This window comes from Oryx dammah, unplaced genomic scaffold, assembly GCF_014754425.2.
Source record: "Oryx dammah isolate SB20612 unplaced genomic scaffold, SCBI_Odam_1.1 HiC_scaffold_13, whole genome shotgun sequence".
NCBI lineage: Eukaryota > Metazoa > Chordata > Mammalia > Artiodactyla > Bovidae > Oryx > Oryx dammah.
Genome location: NW_024070197.1, coordinates 45,618,785 through 45,634,747, shown reverse-complemented (window position 1 = coordinate 45,634,747; position 15,963 = coordinate 45,618,785). Strand labels below are relative to the sequence as shown.

The 15,963-nt window shown below is 50.3% G+C and overlaps 1 protein-coding gene and 1 non-coding gene across 2 annotated transcripts in view; one reads left to right on the top strand and one right to left on the bottom strand.

The window, feature by feature from the left end:
* NKD1 (NKD inhibitor of WNT signaling pathway 1) overlaps positions 1-15,963 on the top strand; it is a 92,651-nt gene that overhangs the window by 42,012 nt on the left and 34,676 nt on the right. The window lies entirely within an intron of this gene.
* TRNAC-GCA lies at positions 11,478-11,549 on the bottom strand. The gene has a single exon. It is a non-coding gene; the product is annotated as a tRNA-Cys (tRNA).

Here is a 15,963-nt window from a genome sequence, read left to right as displayed (position 1 = left end):
TCCCTTTCCATAGTTTCTTTAAATGGAAATGGATTCAAGTCTCCAGTCCAAAGACAGAGAGTGGCTGAGTAGATTAAAAAAATAAAAAATAAAGGAAAAAGCAACAACTGTGTGCTGTCTACAGGGAACTCGTGGGGTTTTGTTTGGTTTTGCATTTCTGTAGTCCAGTGGGCCCAACAGCCAGCAAGAGGCCCTCTCCCCTGACCTTGTGAAGTATCAGCTGCAACAGGGGCACTATGAAGGTGGGGCTATGCCTTGCTAGTAGAGTCCTTAATTAGTGGGGCCACCTTGAGGATTCATCTCCTGGGGCATGGTGGCTCCAGTCTGGGCCATTCCTGCTCCCCTCTAAAGGAAATGGGCAGGCAAATGATGTGGAATCCCTCTTTTGACCTTGGCATTGTAAGTAACCTCTCCTGCCAGTCCAGCCTTTGTTTCTGGAAGAGGCCCAGCCTTTTCCAGGACTGTTTGGCCCAACGTCATCTCCCCATATTGATCCTTCTGTGCTTGTAGGATAATACAAGTACATATCAGTAATCTCATATAAGACTGGCATACCTCCAGTGGAAAAAGCAAAATTTATACCTTCCTATATGTAAAAGCCAACAAATGCTAATGGTATTCTTTAAGTCTAATGGTATTCTAAAGTCATCCTTTTTGGTGGGGAGGGGAATCATTCTTCTTCTCTATGAGTACCCTTTATGTAGTTTATATTAACCTTTAGTTTTATTTGTTGAACCAACATTTATATAGAGCTTCTTTATATATAAAGAATCTTCTATATATATATAAAGAGCTTCTTATTTATATAGAGCTAGACACTGTTCTAAGCACTTCTTTATCTAATTTAAGCATCACAACAACTCCACGAGGTAGGTATTGTTATTTCCCCATGATACAAAGGAGGAAACTGAGGCACAGAGAAGTTAACAACTTGCCCAGGATCTCACAGACGGTCAGTGACAGAGCCAAGACCCACACCCGGGGCTGAATCTGGACCCCACCTCACTTTGTGATTCTCTTGGCCCCTGCAACATCATTTGAGTTGATGGCCATTAGGAGTCCACCTTTCATGAAATTAACCTTGATAGGTATTATTTTTTGAGATATCCGTAAGCTGAGCTGCTGGGATCCTGCCTGGAGTGTTTTAGTGTTTTAGGTGTTTGCCATTTCTCAGTCTGTCTCACTCCCGGGGCAGCAGGTGTGGGGCCAGGGGAGCTACGTGCTGGGCTGATCCAGAATCTGATTGAGGGAAGCATTCAGATCCTACGTATCACCTTCGTTCTCCTCAAGGCACATTTGCTCCTGAGAGCAGCCGTCTTGAGAGATGACTTTGTAAGTGGCTTTGTAAGTGGGCAAGAGCCCTTCAGGGTAGCCTGAAGAGCAGAAGGATGAAGAGGTCAGGACCTGGCTGGACTGGCTTTATTGTGAGCTGTGGAATCATGGACCATTGGAGCCCTGTCTCCTCACTTTGTACAAATAGTGAAAATGAGGCAGGGTGTATGGCTCCCAGGCTAGTATTCCTCCACCCCTGTAACCATTGTCTCCCAGTGAGCAGGCCTGGGAAGGAAGGGCAAGGCTACAGAGGGATTTGAGTTGGTCAGGAAGAGGGAGCCATTGAGGCCTGTAGAGCAGAGGAGGGAGCCTGTGGAAATAAAGTAGCGCTGTGGCATCTGGATGGGGGCGCGAGTCAAGCAGCTGGTCTGACAAAGTGTTCTCCAGGTAGCTGACCTCAGGCTGGGAGCCTGTCTGGACTGAGAACTCGAGCAGCTAGACCTCCCTGCGGTAAGCCAGGATTGCTGTGTGGGAAGGGGCTGAGCATCCGAAGGGGACGCCGTCTGCTCGTGGGTGGAACAGTTGGGGCTGTGTGTGGGATGTCACGGCCTTGGTCTCAGGTTGGAGGGGCCCCTTGCACCTGCCCGATTTGCATTCTGGGCAGTGACTTGGCTGTGGCTGCCGAGGACAAAGCTGGCTGGGGCCACGGGGAGACGCCGGGCCTGCGTTTTGAGCAGGAGCCAGGGCTGGATTCTGGAATAGGCAGCCGGCCTGGGTCCAGTCTCCGCTGGCCCCAGATCAATGAAAACTGTCGTGGGGCCAGTGCATCGTCGCTGCCGCCTAGGGACTGCTGAGCTGGGTGGGGCCTCCTGGGGCTGCCGTCCCGAGTCTCTGGCTCTGAGACCATTATTAGCGTGTCCTGGCCGGCTGGGGGCAGGCCGTATCCCTGCCCCACACCCTCCCCACTCTGTGATCCTGGTCCCATTTGGCCCTGCTTGACAGCTCACCCAAGCTGGGTTTATCAACACGAAGAAAATACGGGATTTGTAGAGAGGAGGAAAAGGAGGGTTAACTGTTTCCTTTTTTGGCTGCCCTTTTCTGTATTCCAGGCACTGGGCCAGGTCTGTAGGGCCTTCAGGAATGAAGAAGAAATGTACAGTCCTTGTCCTTGATGAGTTAGCCATGTGGGAGACTGGCCATCCATAAGGAGTAGTTGTAAAGACCCCTGAGGGTAACAAGGGTGGCCAGGGTACAGAGTGGGGACCACACTGAGTCTGAGTGCCACAGGATAGTGCCTCCAAGAGGGGACATTAAAGCTGAGATGGAAGTAGCTAGAAGGAGAGAGTGGGGGGAGTGTCCTGGGCAGAGGGGAGGGTGGACAGGGTGGCACACACTGACCGTGGCTCAGGAGGAGGTGGGCAAGGTCAGCTGTAGGTCCATGCTACCCCTGGCCTGTTTACCCAAGACAGTTCCAGCTGTTCCTATGGTCTTGGCCTGGTTCTTAAAATTGCCCCCTTTCACTCTCAGAAGGGTCCTGGTTTGGGCAGTGAAATTATATGGGCAGGCCAGGTCTAGGTACGAGAATCTTTGTTTTTACCAATGAGGAAACTGAGGCTCACGAGAGTTGAGTTATTCATGCAAGGTCCTGGAAGAAGGACGAGACAGAGCTGGGATGGGAACAGCCTGCCTGACTCGAAAGCCCAGGCTTTCCCATAATCCCACACGGCCTTGCACAGTGAGGTGTAAAGTTACAGACATATGCAGCTGAAATACTCTCTGAGCGTAGCTTCTGTGCCCACTATTGTCCCAGCGGTGGGTGGGGTGAGAGGAGGCTGAATTGAGCAGAACTCTTTCATGACAGAGAACAAGCTCAAACTGGCTTAAGTGAGAAGGGGAAATTTAGTTGTTCATGTAACTGAAAAGTCCAGGAGAAGCTCTAGCTTCAGGCATAGTTTGATCCGGATGCACAGTGTTGTCACGGCATATTTTCTTTTGTTTTACCTCCTGGTTCTCTTTCCCTCCTTGATGGCTTTTTGCTTAGACAGACTCTCCCTGTAAGGAGGTAAGATGTCTTCCTCAGTGTCAGATCCCTACTCTCACATCTCATTAATGTCACCAGAAAGAGAGCAGATGTCCTCAGGATTGCATCTCTTTGACCTTCGGCCAAGAAATTAAAAGACGCTTACTCCTTGGAAGGAAAGTTATTACCAACCTAGGTAGCATATTCAAAAGCAGAGACATTACTTTGCCAACAAAGGTCCGTCTAGTCAGGGCTATGGTTTTTCCAGTGGTCACCTATGGATGCGAGAGTTGGATTGTGAAGAAAATTGAGCACCGAAGAATTGATGCTTTTGAACTGTGGTGTTGGAGAAGACTCTTGAGAGTCCCTTGGACTGCTAGGAGATCCAACCAGTCCATTCTGAAGGAGATCAGTCCTGGGTGTTCATTGGAAGGACTGATGCTAAAGCTGAAACTCCAGTACTTTGGCCACCTCATGCGAAGAGCTGACTCATTGGAAAAGACTCTGATGCTGGAAGGGATTGGGGGCAGGAGGAGAAGGGGACGACAGAGGATGAGATGGCTGGATGGCATCACTGATTCTATGGACATGAGTCTGAGTGAACTCCGGGAGTTAATGATGGACAGGGAGGCCTGGTGTGCTGCAATTCATGGGGTCACAAAGAGTTGGACACGACTGAGCGACTGAACTGACTGACTGACCTTGGGCCACGTGCCCATACTTGGCCAATCCCTGTGACCAGGGATGTACAGAGTTCTCATTGGTCAGATCTGGGGACATGTGTCCTTCCTTGTCTGGTTAGGGGGAGAAATCAGTCCTGTCCACACGTCTTGGATGAAAATGGTGGAGGGGAAGATTTCTAGATAAAATATAGGGTGACTAGTTCAATTTGAATTTCAAATAAAGGCATATTTTAAAATCTATGCAATGCTATGGACTGTAGCCTGCTAGACTCCTCTGTCCGTGGGATTCTCCAGGCAAGAAAACTGGAGTGGGTTGCAATGCTCTCCTCCAGGGGATCTTCCAGACCCAGGGATCAAACCTGCATCTCTTATGTCTTCTGCATTGGTAGACAAGCCCTTTACCAGTAAGGCCATCTGGGACTCCCTCTTTAAAAATATGGGTATATCCCAAGTACTGCATGGCATAGGCTTATACTAAACAGTGACTGAATCTGAGGTTCAGACTTCACTCAGTGTCCTGTGGTTTTTATTTGTAAAATCTGGCAAGCCTGTGAAGGGGTGGCTTTCTACGGAAAATTGCCTGGTTGCCAGAAGACGGAAGAGTGGATGCTGAGGGAAGAGGGGACGTTGTCCAAGTCACAGGTGCCCACTGCAGAGGTGATGAAAGGGACCAAGAGCTTTGCTTCAGCCTTGGACACCCCCCGAAGACACAGTCTGTGAAGGCAGTCTGAGAGCTGTGGATAGTAGCGAGGGAAGTCTGGTGGAGGGGTGGGGGCGCCAGTTGAGGTGCTCAGAGAGGCCTTCCTGTACTTGAATTAGGCCTCAAAGAAGAGGAGGCTTTCTCAAAGTCGGGATAAGGTGGGTGGCAGGTGGGAGGAAATGTCCATTCTCAAGACTGCTCTTGTAGTCTGGTGGCTAAGACTTTGCCTTCCAGTGCATGGGTGTGGGCTCAATCCCCAGTCAGGGAGCTAATCTCCCACATGCCCGGCAGCTAATCTCCCACATGCCCGGCAGCCAAAAAACCAAAAACTATAAAACAGAAACAATATTGTAACAAGCTCAATAGAGACTTTAAAAATGGTCCACATTAAAAAAAAAAAAAAATCTTACCAAAAAAATGTCAGTGCTCACCTACCTGCCACTCAGGTCCAAGCCCTGGCATGAAGACCCTTGGTCCTTGACCTCGCTGGCCTGGCCATGGGGTGATGCCTTTGTCTGAGACTAATCAGCCCATCTGTTCCCTGTGAATTCACCAAATGTATCAGGATTCCTCCAACTACCAGGCAGTTCAGTGGAGAGATAGCTTAGGTTCACAGAAACAGAAGCAGAGCCTGAGACAAGGATTGTGTGTCAGTGATTTCTGGAGGATGCTCTCCCAGAACATATCAGCAGTGGGGCGGGCGTGGGGAGGGGGAGGCGGGGGAGAGAGGGGGAAGGAGCAGGCAAGGTACAATTTCAGGCAGAGTCTTGGTTTTAGCCTGACCCTGTGGGTAGCTCTGGACTGTAAGTTGTGGCTCAGAGACAGTCCCCACAGAAGGCATGGAAGCTGGGCTTTCATTCTCCTGGTCCAGGCAGTCAGTGGCCTGGGGCCACCTGGTGGAGGGTGGAGGGGCGGACTTGTGGTTCTCTGACTCTCCCATCAAAGCATTAGGGATTATTCTCTGAAGAAACCTCACTGGTTTGGGCTGATGGCAGGGACTGAATGCTGAATGGGGGCTGGGCGGATGCAAAAATGGTAAATGAGACAGAGGGGTGAGTCTACATCTAAGAATCTAGAGAAGATGGGAAAATCCCTCATGTTGTGGACACCTCAGGGGTTCCTAATGAGAACAGTCTATAAAGGCTTGAGAAATCCTACAGCAGAACCCCAGATCTTCCCCAGACTGCATGGACCACTGGTCCTGGCACCTGGAGAGTCTGGTCAGAGTGCTCCCGCAGTGGCCTCCGGTAGAGTTGAGAGACTCTGGTTTTTATTTCAACCCCTGTGAGGCCTCGTCTTTTGTTGCCTGCTTTGGATGCTCTGGGTTCTGATCATGGCCCTGCTGCTCTTCAGTTCTGTGACTCTGAGCAGATCCTGTTGCTTTTTGAGGACTTGGGTTCTCCATCTGTAGTACTCTGAGAGTCCTTAACCTCAAGTTTGCGAAAAGGCTCACTGTGCGATTTTGTCTGTGTGGCATTTTTCTGGGGGGACACTTTGGAGGGGTATGGGCCTTCCTGAACTGGGGTGCCAGTCTGGCCCCAGCGCCTGTGGTCTGGGTGTGCGTGTGGGACACGCCTGCCTTCCACTGCCCAATGGACTCACACCAGGTATCCTGCCCCGCCGAGGAGCTGGTCCCATGAGGCCCTGGCCCTCCCACTGCACCACGTTGTTGCCTCCCCTTTCAGAGCCTCGGGCTTTTCATCTGTAAAAGGGGATGATAGCTGACCTTGGTGACCTCCCAGGGTTGTTGGGTGAGTCAGAAGACCCAAGGACTGTGATGGAACAAAGTATAGCTGTGATGGATGGAGTCACTGTTGGGGATGCTGTCTTGCCCCCAGGCTTCAGAACATCCTCAGACCTTGGATGTTAACCACACGGCATCTCCCAGACCTCCATCGGCTTCCCAGAGGACCACTCTGGGGTGACGTAAACGTAGATGGTTGACCAGACCAGATAGGGGCTGTCTTCCTGATCCCCAAAACCTATTTTTTTGTCTCTCCCTCCCTTCTTTCTTCCCTTCCTTCCTTCCTTGCCTGTGAATGGAAACTGCAGAATTTGGTGTGCAGCGGGTTCGGGGAAGGGAGCGGGGGGCAGCTGCCACCCTCCCCCACTCCCAGTGACAGCCCAGTTTCACATGCTCAGCTGGCCTTGTGCCATTTCTGGAATCAAAACCTTGTCTGCATTACATGAACCACAAAGAAGGGTCTCGCCAGCCCCTGACTTCCTATGTGTGTGCAGCCAAAGGCAGTGAGAAGCGGTGGGTTTCCAGCAGTGGTCTTTTTATGGTCTGCGAGCTCAGCATGGCTGTGGGAGGGAGCAGCGGGGTCTGAGGTGCTGAGAAGCTCAGGGCTTCCACCTCTCCCAGCGAGGACTGGAAAAGCCCCCATGTCACTGCTGCTGCCGCTAAGTCACTTCAGTCGTGTCCAACTCTGTGCGACCCCATAGACGGCAGCCCACCAGGCTCCTCCGTCCCTGGGATTCTCCAGTCAAGAATACTGGAGTGGGTTGCCATTTCCTTCTCCAATGCATGAAAGTGAAAGTGAAGTTGCTCAGTCGTGTCTGACTCTTAGCGACCCCATGGACTGCAGCCCACCAGGCTCCTCCGTCCCTGGGATTCTCCAGGCAAGAGTACTGGAGTGGGGTGCCATTACCTTCTCCACCCCATGTCACTGGAGAGTTGTAAACCTCACCACCCACTGGCTCCAAGACCCTGTGGGCAGTCTCCCATGTGCCATTCCTTCTAGAACCAGCTCAGGTGCCTGCTTTTGTTTTCTCCCAAATGCCTGGCTGCTACTTCTGATTGTACGAATCCTCCTGCACATTCATGGCAAACAACTGCAGACCTTGAATCCAGTGCCCAGGACAAACCTCTGGGAACGTGCTGGTGTGGTGCTGGTCCCTCCACACGGGCCTCTCGGACTACACGGCATGGAAACACGCAGATGATTTTAGCAGATGCAATCGGATTCCCTCTGCTCTTTGGCAACTGCTTTTCTCTTTGATGAAAACGCGGGGTATGTCTTTCTGAGTCAATAATTGTAGAGCCGTGTTTAGTCATCAACACGTGTTCATGGTTTGCCTCCTCTATCAGGCACTGCTGTGTGTGCAGAGGGTGGTAAGTGCCCCAGAGAAAAGCTAGGTGGGGAAGAGGGTGAGGGGGTACAGGCGGTGCTGCAAGTTTAAATAAGGGTGTTTGGAAGATCTCACCCAGGTGATGAGGCAACCAAAACCTGGAGGAGTGGGAGGAGAGGATATTTGAAGAAAAATTCCCAGGCAGAGGAAACAGAAAGGACAAAGGCCCTGAGGTGGTGCCAAGCATGTTTGAGCAATAGCAAGGGGCCTGGGGTGGCTGGGGCAGAGTGACAGAGAAATAACAGATGAAGGCAGGGAGGTGTTGTAACAGATTGGGTGGGGCTTTGTGGGGTGTTAGGAGGACCTTGGAGAATGGGGTGGGAGGTGGGTGCGGAGAATAGAAAAGGGTTGTCATTGTCCTGCTGCATTGGCCTGGAGCGTTCGGTGCGTGCAGGGGAGGGAAGACATGGTCTCAGGGTACCTTTTGAAGGCAGAGCCAACAGGATGCACTGTGGATTGAACAGAAGGGTTGAAGACATGTGGCAGGAGGACTCCTGGGTTTCTGGCCCGAACAACAAGAAGGAGGGAGCTGCCCCAGTTGGACACAGGAAAGAAATCTGGAGCAGGGCTGGGACAGTGTAGTCTGAGACGCCAGCCCAGGGGCTTGATGGAAGCTTTGGGTAAACAGGGAGCTGTGTCATTCTTCATGGAACAAAGTTTAATTTCTTTTTTAGTGTAAAAACACTAAATGTTCTTGATTTAAAAAAGAGAAAGAAGAGAGACAATAGAGAACCCAGGCAGTCTACAGACCTGGACAATGGGAAGGACAGCACCTCAACTCCCCAAGAATAGCTATTGCGTGTCCTTCCAGAAGTATTCCAGAGAATGTGACTCTACTTTATAAACAAAACAGATCAGCTGTCCCGCACCTGCCTGCCCACCTAACAGCACTCACTCCCAGACAGTATCTTTAACTCTTCTGTTCTTTCACGGCCACCTCATATGTGACTCTCGGGGCACTCCTGAGTCACAGGCCCATTTTACAGATGTGGACACTGAGGTACAGATCAGGCAACACAGCATTAGCTATGATCCTGAATGAACTGCATCCTCTGGGAGCCCAGGGGGTGACCCTTGATTCTGTTCCAGTTTGGTGGTGGTGGAGGGGTGGGTGTTGGGAGTCAGCAGTCACACTAGAGTGGAGCAGGGGTAAGACTTCATCCAGCCGTCAAGGGGAGAGTGCTCTCCCAGTGGAGAAAAGAGCACAGGTGGGATCTGGAGACTCCAAGGCAGGCAGTCCAGCTGGGGGAAGGGTGTCAAAGCTGGGTTATGGGGTTAGGGGCGGTGGGGAGGGGGATAGGAGAGAGGAAGGCAGGCCTAATGTCAGCTAGTATCAGAGGGGCAGGAAGATGACTCTTGCAAGAGCTTCAAGGCCAGATGTAGTGGGCTGTGTGTGTGTGTGTAGCAGAAGGGTCCTAGAGTCTAGCCCAAACCACTGTTCTCTGGTTCTCTCATGAAACTGATGAGGAGTCTTTGGATATTCAAAATAAGAGAAGCGTACTCCATCTGTTTATTTACATTAGCCAGAAGCCAGAAGCCTAAATCTCTTACTCTCAAGGGTGAGAGAAACACCACACTTCCCCAGGTCCCCTGGCCACTCAGGGCCCCTGACTGAGCTGGTCCTGGCCCTGGGCAGGGGTGCACATCCTTTCCACACAAAGAGGTGGCCTGTGGTCTGTGGGGGCCCTGTTCTCTGGTCCACAGACGCCCGTGCATCTGTCACAAGCAACCTGGATCACTGCCACCCTGCTCGGCCGGGCACACGCGCTGGACCCTGGCAGCCAACCTGGGGCCTGTCACAAGGCCAGGAGCTGCTGGCAGCGGCAGCCCCAGCTGTTCAGTGATCAGAGGTGCACCCCAGCCCCTTTGGCCTCTCCTGTTATCAGCGCCTGGCTGAGGGGCGTGGCAGGCCAGCAGTGTGGCACGTCGGTGGCATGGCTGGTCCGCAACGTGGCAGGCCAGGGGTGTGGCACACGGGTCGTGTGGCAGGGTCAGCTGGCAGTGGCATGACTGGCCAGTGGCCAGGCAAGAGGCAGAGACGCTAAGAGGTGCTGAGTGCAGGCAGCCTGCCGGGCCTGCCGCTCAAGGCCTTGTGGGGTAGGCTGAGGCCTCGCTGGGTCCGGCTTTGATCAGCTGCATGATGTCCCGAAAACAGCAGGGCTGGAAGAGAGGCTGGGAGGGCAGAGAATGGAAGAGGAGGCCCAGAGAGAGAGAAGGCACAGCTGTGTTGATGACCTGCCGACTGCCTGGTGTGTGCTGCACATTTCCACCTGCCCTCCTAGTGCCTCTCTGCAGCTGCCCCACCCAATGGGCGCCGTTATTTCCATGTTCCGATGAGGAAACTGAGGCACAGACCAGTGAAGTCACCTCAGTCGTGTCTGACTCTGTGTGACCCTACAGACTGTAGCCGGCCAGGCTCCTCTGTCCGTGAGATTCTCTAGGCAAGAATACTGGAGTGGGTTGCCATGCCCTTCTCCAGGGGATCTTCCCAACCCACGGATCGAACTCACGTCTCTAACTCACGTCTCTTATGTCCCCTACATTGGCAGGCAGGTTCTTTACCACTAGCGCCACCTGGGAAGCCTCAAAAGCAGAGGAGCCAGGGTCAAAATCAGATGGTCACTTCCCCTCTCTAAGCCTCAGTTTCCTGGTGGCTGAAATGGGGTGACAACAGCGCCCAACCCACGGGGCTGTTTGGAGCATTTAGCAGTGCATCGAATGTGCTGAGCAGAGCTCTGGCATAGGCCAGCCCTTACCAAGGAGACTCTGGTTACGATGATCACTGAGTCCTTTATAGTCATGACCTCAGGTACTCCCACGCCCCAACAAGCCCATCAGATCCTGGTTTCCACTGTAGAAACTTCTTTGAACACTGACTTGTAGGAAAATTCCAGTCACGCAGCAGCGAGCGCCGCACCCGACCCGGCCCTAGACCATCTGCCTTGCGTCGGGTCATCTCCTCAGAAGAGCCTGAAATCCCAGAGGTTGGAGGTTAGGGCGCATTCTGGGTCATGCTAAGTTTTGCCATTTTCTGTTGGCATCAGCCATGTTCTCCATGTCCAGAGTCACATTCCAAAAGTGTGAGCCCTAGAGGGAGGGCCTGTGGTTACAGGAAAAGGAGGATCCGTAGGCCATGAGAATCTTCTTTATTTTTTTTTAATTTAAATTTACTTATTTTAATTGGAGGCTAATTACTTTACAATATCGTATTGGTTTTGCCATACATCAACATGAATCTGCCACGGGTGTACATGTGTTCCCCATCCTGAACCCCCCTCCCACCTCCCTCCCCATACCATCCCTCTGGGTCATCCCAGTGCACCAGCCCCAAGCGTTCTGTATCCTGCATCCAACCTGGACTGGCAATTCATTTCTTATATGATATTATACATGTTTCAATGCTATTCTCCCAAATCATCCCAACTTCTCCCTCTCCCACAGAGTCCAAAAGACTATTCTATATATCTGTGTCTCTTTTGCTGTCTTGCATACAGGGTTATCGTTACCATCTTTCTAAATTCCAGATATATGCGTTAAAGTGAAAGTGAAGTCGCTCAGCCATGTCCGACTCTTTGCAACCCCGTGGACTGTAGCCTGCCAGGCTCCTCTGTCCATGGGATTCTCCAGGCAAGAATACTGGAGTGGGTTGCCATTTCCTTCTCAGGGGATCTTCCCAACCCAGGGATCGAACCTGGGTCTTCTGCATTGCAGGCAGATGCTTTATCCTCTGAGCCACCAGGGAAGCCCAATATGCATTAGTATACTGTATTGGTGTTTTTCTTTCTGGCTTACTTCACTCTGTATAATAGGCTCCAGTTTCATCCACCTCATTAGAACAGATTCAAACGTATTCTTTTTAATGGCTGAGTAATACTCCATGTGTATAGGTACCACAGGTTTCTTATCCATTCATCTGCTGGTGGACATCTAGGTTGCTTCCATGTCCTGGCTATTATAAACAGCGCTGCATTGAACATTGGGGTACACGTGTCTCTTTCAGTTCTGGTCTCCTGGGTGTGTATGCCCAGCAGTGGGATTGCTGGGTCATAAGGCAGTTCTATTTCCAGTTTTTAAAGGAATCTCCACACTGTTCTCCATAGTGGCTGAACTAGTTTGCATTCCCACCAACAGTGTAAGAGGGTTCCCTTTTCTCCACACCCTCTCCAGCGTTTATTGCTTGTAGACTTTTGGATAGCAGCCATTCTGATTGGCGTGAAATGGTACCTCATTGTGGTTTTGATTTACATTTCTCTGATAATGAGTGATGTTGAGCATCTTTTCATGTGTTTGTAGCCATCTGTATGTCTTCTTTGGAGAAATGTCTGTTTAGTTCTTTGGCCCATTTTTTGATTGGGTCGTTTATTTTTCTGGAATTGAGCTGCAGGAGTTGCTTGTGTATTTTTGAGATTAGTTCTTTGTCAGTTGCTTCATTTGCTATTATTTTCTCCCATTCTGAAGGCTGTCTTTTCACCTTGCTTAGAGTTTCCTTTGTTGTGCAGAAGCTTTAAATTTTAATTAGGTCCCATTTGTTTATTTTTGCTTTTATTTCCAATATTCTGGGAGGTGGGTCATAGAGGATCCTGCTGTGCTTTATGTCAGAGAGTGTTTTGCCTATGTTCTCCTCTAGGAGTTTTATAGTTTCTGGTCTTATGTTTAGATCTTTAATCCATTTTGAGTTTATTTTTGTGTATGGTGTTAGAAAGTGTTCTAGTTTCATTCTTTTACAAGTGGTTGACCAGTTTTCCCAGCACCACTTTTCAAAGAGATTGTCTTTTCTCCATTGTATAGTCTTACCTCCTTTGTCAAAGATAAGGAACATAGTTTTGGAAGTTTTGGCCACAGCAATCAGAGCAGAAAAAGAAATAAAAGGAATCCAAATTGGAAAAGAAGAAGTAAAACTCACTGTTTGCAGATGACATGATTCTCTACATAGAAAACCCTAAAGACTCCACCAGAAAATTACTAGAGCTAATCAGTGAATATAGTAAAGTTGCAGGATATATAATCAACACACAGAAATCCCTTGCATTCCTATACACTAATAATGAGAAAAGAGAAAGAGAAATTAAGGAAACAATTCCATTCACCATTGCAATGAAAAGAATAAAATACTTAGGAATATATCTACCTAAAGAAACTAAAAGACCTATATATAGAAAACTATAAAACACTGGTGAAAGAAATCAAAGAGGACACTAATAGATGGAGAAATATACCATGTTCATGGATTGGAAGAATCAATATAGTGAAAATGAGTATACTACCCAAAGCAATCTATAGATTCAATGCAATCCCTATCAAGCTAACAACGGTATTTTTCACAGAGCTAGAACAAATAGTTTCACAATTTGTATGGAAATACAAAAAACCTTGAACAGCCAAAGCAATCTTGAGAAAGAAGAATGGAACTGGAAGAATCAACCTGCCTGATTTCAGGCTCTACTACAAAGCCACAGTCATCAAGACAGTATGGTACTGGCACAAAGACAGAAATATATATCAATGGAACAAAATAGAAAGCCCAGAGATAAATCCATGCACCTATGGACATCTTATCTTTGACAAAGGAGAACCTTCTTCCATCCAACCTCACCAGGTACTCACCTTGCTCCCTGCCTCCCCGCTTCCTCCCCCAACTCCTTCCCTCCTGTCAGAACCAGCCTGATGGCTCAGGGTGGAGGCGACAGGCAGAGACTTCAACTTTGGGCTCCTTAAACCTTGTCCTTTCCAGGGCGTGTTCCACATTCTACTGGGGGGATGGGATTTGAGGTCAGTGGTGGACATCTTGTATTTTAACAGTTTCATCTTGGTTTCATATGCATCATATTTTTTTTAAACCTCAGCTTCAACTAGGACATCACACTCATGATTTTATTGATCTTCCTTATGGCAAGACTTTCAGGATTTTTTAAATAAATCTTTATTGGAATAGAGTTGCTTTAGGGTATTATCTTAATTTCTACTGTATAGCAGAGAGAATCAGCTTTGCATATACACATATCCCCTCTTTTTTGGATTTCCTTCCCATCTAAGTCACCACAAAACACTGAGTAGAGATCCCTGTGCTATACAGTTGTTTAGTTGCTAAGTCATGTCTGACTCTCTTGCGACCCCCTGAACTGTAGCCTGTTAGGTTCTTTTGTCCATGGGATTTGCCAGGCAAGAATACTGCAGTGGGTTTCCATTTCCTTCTCTAGGTTTTCTTTCTTTTTTTTTTCAAGAGGACAGAGAGAGCCAATTTAAAGAAAAGTACTAAGTACTCACAGTGGCTCAGGTGGGACCCAGTTCTGGGGGAGGTTGGGACAATGGCTTAAGGGTGCCCATGGCTTGCCAGGTTGACAGCCCAGGATGTGGGCTTTGCTTCTTGCTGTCTGTGGCCGGTTGTGTCTCCAGGATGGGACAAACCCGTCTTTGGGGGTGATTTGTACCCTGTGGGGTCTAGGACCTGGAGCTCAGAGGAGGGGGATGTGGTAGCCCAAGAATCAGGCCCCAAGGGTCAGAAGTCCTCCCCTTCCTTCCCCTGCCTACCGTCCACCTTCCTGAGAAGCAGTCCTTCAAGTCTAGGAAGCAAGCTCAGGCTGGAGTCCCTGAGACATGGGCCCAGGGATTACATCTCGAGCAGATTAAAAACAGGGAGAAATCTGAGGAATTTTAATGACTGCCACACATCCCTGGAGTGCTGGTCCTCATAGACCAAACACGCAGGCTGGCACTGCAGGCTGCAGCCCTTGGGGCCCACCTTCCCATCCCCCACCCAGCTCCCTGGGCTCCCACAGTGGGGTAGAACTTGGGGACACTCTTGGAGGTATTGCAGTGAAGCCAGCGGTGGTGGCTTCTTCCCTTTGGCCTCCAAGCTTGGCTGGGGATCCTGGACTTGGTGCTGAGGTCTTTGGAGGTCAGAGTTTTCAGTTGTAAGAATTGGTGTGAACAAGGAGGGCAGTTTAGTGGCCTCTGTGGCAATTTAGCTGTTTGGTCCCCGGGAAAGGCTGATGAGAGTGCGTCTGACTCAAAATTCATCCAACAGATATTTGAGTATCTGCTGTGCAGCAAGCCCCATCCTAGAGCAAAATGGACTCAGATCCCTGCCCTTAGGGGGCCTCCTTGTTAGAGATGGCCGGACCTGAGGCCATGGACAAGCACCCTCTCCCGCATGGGTCTCTCTCTGTTCCTCTGGCTGGGGGTGGGGGTGGGGCATTCTCTCCTGGGTGGACCTTCTCCAGCAGCTGGAGAGGAGAGGAGGCACAGCGTTGACACCAGAGAAGACGTCTTTTCCACCAGCTCCCATGTGAAGGATCCCAGGGGACAACTCCACTTGGCTTCACTGCAGCTAGAGGACATGTGCAGGGCAGGTGGACCTAGAGCTCCCCCAGGTGACCTGTGGCCCCTCGAGGCTGCAGTGTCCTCAGGGGAGTGGCCGAGGGCTCTGCCTCCATTTGCTCCTTTGAGGGGAGGTGCCATTTCTCTTGGGAAGCTGCCCCTTGAGGTCTGCTGGGCTCTGCTGGAATCTGGTCTGGAAAGAGTGTGCCTGTTTCCCTCTCATCTCTGGGGAAGAGGAGGTCCCCAGCCTCTGACACTGGATTCCAGGCCCCCTGAAGCCCCCTCTAGTGCTGCTGCTGGCACCTCTACCTGTTCCCCAGCCTGTGTGCATAGCGCATACTTGGGGGGCCAGAGAACGCTCTCAGAGGGCAGAAATAACAAAGGTTAGAGGTGCATGTTGGAACTGGGGACATTGCAACTCAGAAAGTGGATGGCCCTCTCACTCTTGATTCCTGAGTGAAGCCCAAGAGAAGGGGTCTCCCTGCTGCTGGGTGGGGGGCTGGAGCCCCAGAAAGCCTGTGCTTGAGGCCCCATGTGCATCATGGTGGCCTTCTGCCCCATTTTCCAGACAAGAGCACAGGGCCACAGAGCCCTAGCCCTTCCCTGTCACTTTCTCTTCTTAAGTGACCTTGAACCAGCCACTTAGTCTCCTGGCTGAGCCTCAGGCCCCTCTCTTGTCAAGCAGATTCTTGTGTGTGATTTTGCTAAAACAGCGTTTTAATGACCCAAGTGGCACAGGAAGATGCTTGCCTTAAAAACTGGAACCATTCTGATGAAGTTTGTGACTTCTGTTTCCCTGTATCTGGTCTCCCTCCCCTCCTTGGGAGTAATGGTGGGTA